The following is an 8,942-nucleotide window of genomic DNA, read 5'->3' as shown; positions in this document are numbered from 1 at the left end:
AAGGAGCTCTGGCACTCAGCGATAGAAATCTTTGGATGCTTAGCTACTCAAACAATATTGATGATATAGGTTTTAAAACACAGGTATCCTAAGCTAGTATTTCACTCACCTAATTTTCTAAATGCACTGTTCCCAGTTTATCACCTGTGGGCACACAAACCCACAGAAAAGTCATATGTCTGGTCCTCTCACACTCAGAGGAACTCAGATGTTGGTCCAGCATAGGCAGGAATGTATTCTTGTGTGAAGTAGACTGGTGGGAAATGGCATGTTTAGGAAAATAATTGCCGAAAATCACAGACTTTTCATTTTCAGGGCATTCTCCCTAAGCTCAGTGCACTGGAGGTCTGGCTTTGACCAACATATTTCATAGATAGTACAGAATTAGAAAATATGTTGTTTTTAATATTTTAATATAATCAATATTATACAAATATTCCAAATAGTCCATATTTTAGATATTGGCCATATTGCCATTAAATGAACAGTGCTCCATAAACAATGATTCTACCACTAATTATTGCTCTGAGATAATATTACATAATTGATTGTGCAGATTACATTGATTAGGAAAGCCCACACAAATTTGGTATTTACGACCTCCACACTTCAGGGGAGCATTTCCTTAGTTAGCATTCTTCTTCGTATGTTTGTCGATTTGAGAAATGCTACAAAACATTAAGGAAATATATTTATAATGTCTACAGGTTGTGATGAGATATTGGTGTGGAGTGTACATTAATAGATAGCTCTGAATGTGCAGAAAAAAATGTACAGTTTGTATGGGCACACAAAGAGACCAAAAAGGAACAATAGGGCATATTTACAAGGGCAGTGAGCCACTGGAGCGTCACTTTTTATGGCGCTACAGTGGAAAAATGCCCTGCTCCATATTTACAATATGATGCTTAGCCACTTTGAGTGGCTTAATGCCGCATAGTAAATATTGCACTCTTTCCCACAGTTTTCTGCATCAAAGGGGCGTGCAATGGCTGTTGCTGTGGGCATTCCACTGCAACACCCATTGCTTTTTGATGCTGCCCCAGATTTACAAGGTTCTGTAATTCTGAGGTTGCGCCAAAAACTAACGCCATTGAAAAGCAGGCATTAGAGTGGTGCAACGAGAAGAAATACTTTTATTTCTCCTAGTTTTTTGCTCTTTCTATGTGTGATGCATGAATACACACATAGAAGGAGAAATCGCAGTTAATTATTGTTTATGTACAGGAAGGTGCCCTTTCTTGCACATAAGCAGTCATCCCTGCAATGCAGGCACCTTTATACTATGGCGCAAAGGTGTCTACGTTGGTGCTACAAAGCTTTTTTAACACCAACGCAAGGGAAAACACAGGGATGCGCCATAATCTTGTGAATACGGTGCATCACTGCATTTTTCAAATGACGCAGTGAGGCGCTGCTAAATTGCTTGCAGTGCTGCGTCATTTCTTTGTAAATATGCCCCTAGGTGTTTAAACAATCTAATACGATTTTTAAAACAAAGTCCGGCACAGAGGTACACAAAGACAGTGAAGAGATTACTCTGTTATTCTTCTCTCCATCACTGAATCATTGGTATGCAGCAAAGTATTTGCAAGAGTCTGGTCGGAGGCAGAATGATGCAAGGGTAAGTCTAGGGAAGCAGTGAATCAGTAAGTACGTAGGCAGCAACTTGTGTACTCACGGACCCATGACTGGACCTAATTTATTCATTTTGAATGTTGGTATGGAGTGATGGAGGGTGTAACTCCTCATCCTTCTCAGTTTCTTTCAACACTTGGCCCAAGACCATTAGAGCGGTGCAATAGTAAGAGGATTTTGACACATATCTGGAAGTTAATAATAGGGACTGTAGTGCTACAGAAAAGTAACTGTCTCTTTTAAAAACACGCTTTGGGTCATAACGAACTACGACCTTTGCTAGTGAAGACATTACCATCAGAGTTGGGGAAGGTGATTCTCAGATGGTAACTGTTGATGAATATTCCATATTGATTAAAATATTAGACAAATGATATAATGCCAAGTAAAATGTAGTATTACAATTAGATATTTTTTCCAATGGGCACTATTGCCAAAGGACCCAATAGATAGGTATATAGTGACACTCCGGACATCAATGGCACCCATGTGTGACCATGGTGATTCTATGGAGAAAATTGTCTGTGATCAATTACTGAGAAAAAGAATAGTAAAAGGTGCAAGAGTGGTTAGTGTCAATAACAAATACCACTCTCTAATAAGCGATGTCTATTGAAATAAGCACAGAAAATACCTTCAACTACATGAGAGAAATATCTCTTGCTACCAAATGTAGTCGGGCATAGCAAATATCAGTTTGTCAAAGCATGGCTGTCAATAATGACAGAAAGGCTTGGAAGGATAAGGATGCCAAGTCTAAGCATAATAATTATTTTCACTGTGGGAGCAAAATGCACCTTGCAAATTGTCAATAGCTGTCCAGGTTGGAACTTTGTATGTTTCAGGTGCAACAATGAGGGACACTTCAATCAGTTTGAGAGTTGGGCAGAGAATTGCAAAAGTGGTAAGCACAATTCAAACTGAAAAAAAGAACGTGAAAAGCATCAGTAAGAGAGAGAATTTGAGCGAAAGACACTAAATAAAATTAAAGTGAGGATATTTGAGCATGGGAAACAATTGATAGAAGTGGAAGGAGAATATCAGGAGAGGTTATCTTTTAAAGGAAACTCTAGAGAAAATGTCACCATTTTGTAGCGAATGACGATGGGTCGTGTTATTTCAGTTGTGGTGAACAGAAACGTGCATATTATTCTCAAACCTAACCACACTGACCAAGTTATCTGCTCAAATTAAATCAGGTATGTGTCAGAAGACAAGTGGAAGGATAGATTTCTGGAAGTATTTTCATACACTTTGGGAAATGTAAAGGGCTAAGCCCATTAAACTGTTTTAAAGATAAATACCGGCCAATATGAGCACATGATCAGGAGGGCGCCCATGAGATTAAGGGGAGAGTCAAGAAGACAGTTCAAATACTTATTGGATCAGGATATTGTGGTGATAGAAAGCTCTGAGTAGTTTTGTCCAATTGTGTTGTCACACAAACCCAGTGTAAATCTTAGGATACTTGTGGATCAAGATGATTGAAGAGGGATCATTTGAGTGGCAGGGCACCCCATACCTGACATCATGGATTTGTTGTCACTTCTTAAATGGTTTCAATGTACACAACCGTAGATTTGTTCTCTGCATTTCACCAAGTGGAGTTAGAAAGAGAATCCAGGAGTTAAAGATCAATCGCGACCCCTGAAGGGGAGTACCTTTATAAACAAGTTACCGTTGGCAGGTCTTCAGCCTCCACTGTCTTTCAAAGGGCCATGTTTTTATTTACTAATGTTTAAGGAATCATGTGTTGATGGGAATATATTCAGGCGTTGAGCGCCTCATTGACAGAGGCCAGAAATTCCTGAACAGCCTCTCGTGGGGGGGGGGGGGGGGGGGGGAGATTTGTTTCGCATAGATGTTACAGAGATGTGTAGCCAGGGCTTCAGTAATCCCACATTGCGTATACACTAACTCTACGTTGCTTCTGCAGAGCTGTAATATAGCTGTAATATAGGTGTCATGGGCGTTTAACCAATTGGGCTAGCAAAGCACCTGTTTTATCTCTCTCTCCATGTGCAGCCGTTGTCAGTATACAGCATACCTGCATTTCTTTAAACTGCGCCAGTCCTCTCCCGGGTGGCACACCCCTCTGCCATAGTGTGAGGATGCACCATGGGAAGCGCCGCCTCCAGTCTACCGAGTTTTGCTTCCTGAGTTTTTATGTCGTGTTCCAACTGATGCCAGACCCCATATGCCACCTTGATACGCACCCCTTTAAGGACAACCTTCATGCCCCCCCACTCGAGTGCTCAGCTCGATGCTCATCATCAGTTTTCTTCAAAGTAACGAGTCCGGATCTGTCAGTGCTTCTGCTCTAAGGCACCACAGGGGTATCGCCAGGCAGTCGTGGACCCCCCCACCCCAGGATCAACAGAAACAAGCATTGGCATAGCCAATGGGTCTCGCCTTTGGGACATTATAAATGTTTAGCCATGCAACAGTTGATGTTGCACCAAGCATAATAAGCTGCATAATTAAATACATATAAGGTCCCAAAGGCGAGACCTATTGGCTATGCCAATTCTTGTTTCTCTTTCTGTGCAACATACCCCAAGGCATAGAAAGATGATCCTGCTCTATTAGTGACATAATGCCTTAGTAGCATATGGAGACTGCTAGGGTAAATGTAAGTTTAAGGGAGGAAGACCCTTCCGATTTATGAATCACTTTTCACATGTCATTTGAAAGTTTACTTTGAAAGAAGGAATGTGCTCATTAGCATGCTGACTGAAGTATAATCATGTCTTGCAAAATCAGATGAGGCCCCTCGTTTTGCCTTATATAAAATGACAGAGGGATTTTTTAAGCTTCGTGTTAGACCTGGCACCTTGGCGTGAGTCTCCCTTCCACTTTTTGCTGATGTGCCTCCAATGTTTTGCTGGTTTTCCGATACTCAGGGCACTGCGCCACGGCTGACCCGTGCCGCAGTGCAAGTGCTCCCTACTGTAAATTGTACATGTGATTGATGTCCATGATTGGTGCATTGGATTTACTGTTAGTCCCTAGTAAAGTGCACTAGGAGTGCCAGGGCTTGTGAATGCCAATACTGCTGGTGGGCCTGCAGCGCTGGTTGCGCCACCCACCGAAGCAGCCGTAAGATGTGTCTGGGGTCCGCCATTGCAGACCCCGCGTGCAGTCGCGTACTGTCACGCTGGCTGGGCAAGTGCACCCACTTGCCAGCCGCCAAACCTTCCCTTAACTTCATGTTAGTCACCCCTATGGTAGGCCCGAGGGCAGGGTGCATTGTAAGTGTAAGGTAGGACAAGCCCTGATGTGTGTGGCCTGTCCTAGTAGTGAATTACAACCAAACTCGTATTTCACTATTGAAGGCTACCTGCTTCCTTTAGGCCAGAACGAGCGGCTGGAATTATTACACCCTATAATCCCAGCCGGCTCAGGGAGCACGGTAGAGAGTCGTGTTTAGTATGCCTGAACTCAGAATAATAAAATATTTCTTTTAGTAAAGTTTATTTTAATATCCTGTGTTTGCAAATGCTACTTTTAGAAAGTTAGCATTTGCTTGCTTAACCATTTCAGCCCGCCTCTGCTGGTATGTGTATCTGACTGTCTGGGATGTGTGAGTGACAGGGCTGGGGGATGACAGGTGGTGAATGCGCAGATTACACCTTAGTGGGAGGTAGGAGTGGCTCTTGACTCTGAATCTTGCTGTGCTCTGCCACCACAATGCTGGCTCCACCCTCCTGGGGAGCGACTGATGACTCAGCCGACACCTGGCCCAGGAAGGGCGAAGCCCCATCAACAAGGTACTTCTGGCTGCCCCTGTCCACACAATGGTGGCTCCACCTCCTGTGGGGCGTCTGATGCGCCTGCCCCTCACACTGAAAGCAGAAGCCGGAGTACACCCACCAGAGTACTCAAGGACTGAAAGTGGCTATGCAAAGGCCCCCCTGGCCTGCGAGAACAAAAGAAATGCAGTATAAAAGAAGGAGCCCTGCTCCTTGTGAATTAGATCCTGTTTGTGCTACAGATGGAACTCTGCCCGACGAGAAGGACCGGGAAGGACAAGGAAGAGTGCTGACTCTTGCCTGTGTCTGGTGCCTTGCTGCAGAAGGAGAGGAAAAGGAAAGACTACAAGAGACTTTTCCTTTGTGAAACTTTGTGCCAAACTCTGCTGAAGAGATCTCCAAGGGCTTGCTGCTGAACTTGCCCCCTGACCAGCGCCCCAGGACCAGTGGGCGCTACATCCTGAAGAAAGCGACTGTGTGTGCTGCTTATCGCTGCAGTACTGACAGAAGGGTCTGGGAGTGCTGGGCAAGCCTGCCACGCCCCCCGTATCCAAGGCATCGACATCCCCCCAAGCACCGTGACCGGGGCCCAAAGCAACAGCGAGAGCAACGTGAGGTCCAGCCGCCGCTGGCCCGAACACCGTGACTGCACCTGCACTGGGAGCCCGAGAGCAAAGTAAAGGAGGACCCGTCCGGTCCAAGCTCCCGGATTGACTGCGTCAAGCCACCTGCAAAGACGGACAGCTGCCTATGATAACCCCCCTCTGGTCGGTATCCTGCCCGACAGCTCAGCTGTGAGCGCACAGCTGCAACCGGCACTTGGCTGGGTACGTCCTGCACTTGGGGACCGTACTGCCACTTGCCGCCACCACACAACCGCCGACTCCAGGGTCGGAGCGAACGTCGAAGGAAGGACCCTGCCGCCACAGAACACCGCCGCCCCGGATGACCCGTGACCTGCCCGGCTGAGAGCCGCAGCGAACAGCGACCCCGGAAAAGCAACGCGACGTGGGACAGCTCCCCTGGAAGCCGACCGCTCCAAAAGAATCGAAAGGTACTGTGTTGTATCCTCCCGGTGCGAGCGTCCTGCAACCCGAGCTCGCACCGCGCTATCTACTCCCAACCCGAGCCTACCCTGAAACCGAGGCTCGCACGGCGCCCGGCCCCCGGGGCCCACGTTGAGAGCGCATTGAGGCGCTACGAGACACTGAACCTTGTCGAACCTGGGCAGAAGGCCCCAAAAGACTGCATATTGCTAAAAGAGAACTGTGGCAACCTGAACTTAAGTAACCTGGAACCGATATTGAAAGTTTGATAACTGTATTTACAAGCCTGCTTGAAATCTATATAAAGATATATATATTTTTATGAATACAGTTTGGTGTCATTGTGTGGTGGGTTGGTTGTGATGGTATGATATTGCAAATGTTTAACCCTATATGCCCCAAAGATTAGCCTAAGACTGCTTAAGCCACACTACCTAGAGGGTAAGCAGAGGTTGTCTGGAAGGTAACCCTCAGCCCTGACGAGGAAGAGAGAGTCCCTGCTTGTCGCTAGTGCTACTCTGCGCCAACTAGAGCCTCCCCCTTCCTACATTGGACGCAGCGGTGAGGATTTTCGAATTTACATTTGCAGTGTCTATGCCTTAACTTCTGACCATTGCACAGTGATTACAGTCCAGTTACTTAGCCACAGGTTTTATTGTAATTTTGCCGAGAGAAGATCCCTAGCGAAGAAGCCATGCCGGGCGCGAAGAGCCTGGATGGAGCGGAGTCCACGACCTCTGAGATGTTGGAGGTGGAGTGGGATGCCACAAAGCTGGATACGTACTCCAGAACGGAACTTAAGTTTTTTTGCAGGAAACTCAAGGTTCCACACACCGGTTGCAAGAACAAGCCACAGCTCTACAAGGCCCTGAAAGCCTGGATAGAGTCCCGAAAGGCCCCGGAGGATCAAGATGCCCTCGCGGAGCAGGAGGCAACTGAGGAGCAGAATGCACCTGTAGATCTAGTGGATCTCGAAAGGCAAGACAGCGTGCTCAGCTTTGGTAAAGGCCTGTCGCCAGAGGAGCTGGCGGACAGGAAAGAAACAAGGGATCACGAAAGAAAGATGGCAGAATTAAAAATCCAACTGGAGCTTGAAACCAAAAGAATGGCGCTGGAAGAGCGAAAGCACCAAATGGATTACGAATTGAAAATGAGGGAGATGAGTCTAAAGGAGAGAAACTTGGATCATCCTCCCTCTGGTGGCAGCACAACGCCAGTGCAGGTAGAGTCAAGAGTGCACATCCCCAAAGATGTAGTTAAAGAGTTCTTTAAGGGGGATGACATAGGACAATGGTTTAGGGCATACGAGGTAGCCATGTCCTCCCACCGGGTCCCTGACAAGGATTGGGGAGCGGGGTTGTGGGGAAGGTTCCTTAGCGAAGGGCGGGACACCCTACTAGATTTGCCCGTTGAAAACCAGAAATCCTATTCCCACATGAAAGAAGCTTTAATGAACAGGTACGGGCTTACCCCTGAAATGTATAGACAGAAGTTTAGGGGATGTACTAAGCGGCCTGGGAATACGTATGTGGAGTATGTGACTTACTTTTGCAGAGCACTGGATGGTTGGGTGAAGGGTAGCAAAGTGAATGATTTTCAAGGTCTCTTTGATTTAATTGCATGGGAGCACTTGTCTGATCACTGTTTTCCTGAGTTACGCCAACACCTGATCGATAGCAAGCTGTCCAACCCGAGGAAGCTTGCTGAGGAGGCGGACCGCTGGCTCAGCACCAGGGTCCACAAGGGTCCAGTGGGAGACTCCGCCAAGAGTGGGCAGGGTCCCCAGCAGAAGAGTGGGGGGGACAAGGGAAAACAGAAAGGGTTCCAAAAAGGCCCCCAAAGTAATCCCCAAGGGAACCAGCAGCAAGGTTCTCAGCCTCCCCCACCCCCAAAGCAGAATGGGGCCCCGACAGGTAAACCTGTTCCCAAGGGGCCCTTCAATTGTTTCAAATGTGGTGAGCCGGGGCACATATCCAGTGACCCCAGGTGTCGCCTGTTTGGAAAACCCGCATCCACTGGTGCTCCGCCCCGTCAAGTGACTAGTGTTCACTTAGGAGAAGAAGTGATGGTCCCGGGGGGTGGCGATCCCGTTCAGATGACCCTAGTCTCGCTAGGAGACAGCGAGATGGTCCCTACAAACTACCTGCCCTCTAACACTAAGAAATATGGGCAGGTGGTGATCATCAATGGTAAGGAAGCTGAGGCTCTTAGAGAAACAGGAGCCAGTGTGACTGCAGTGAGGCAGCACCTGGTGTCTCAAGAGCAGGTTGTACCCCATGCCTACTGTAGGGTTATCAATGCTGATAATTCAGAGAGTCAGTGTCTGATGGCTCAAGTTCCCTTCGAGTGGGGGGGGGTCTCTGGTACTCTGCAGGTCTGTGTGAGGAAAACCATGCCCGTTGACTGTTTGCTAGGGAATGACTTGGAGCACTCCCCTTGGGAAAAGGTGGAGAAGACGACTCACCTGAGGATGGTGGGTCTGCCTGACTGGGCGTGCGTGACCACC

The sequence above is a fragment of the Lissotriton vulgaris genome, chromosome 7, assembly GCF_964263255.1.
Source record: "Lissotriton vulgaris chromosome 7, aLisVul1.2, whole genome shotgun sequence".
Classification (NCBI taxonomy): Eukaryota; Metazoa; Chordata; class Amphibia; order Caudata; family Salamandridae; genus Lissotriton; species Lissotriton vulgaris.
The sequence above is the reverse complement of the archived record's forward strand: the minus strand, read 5'-3'. Positions refer to the sequence as shown.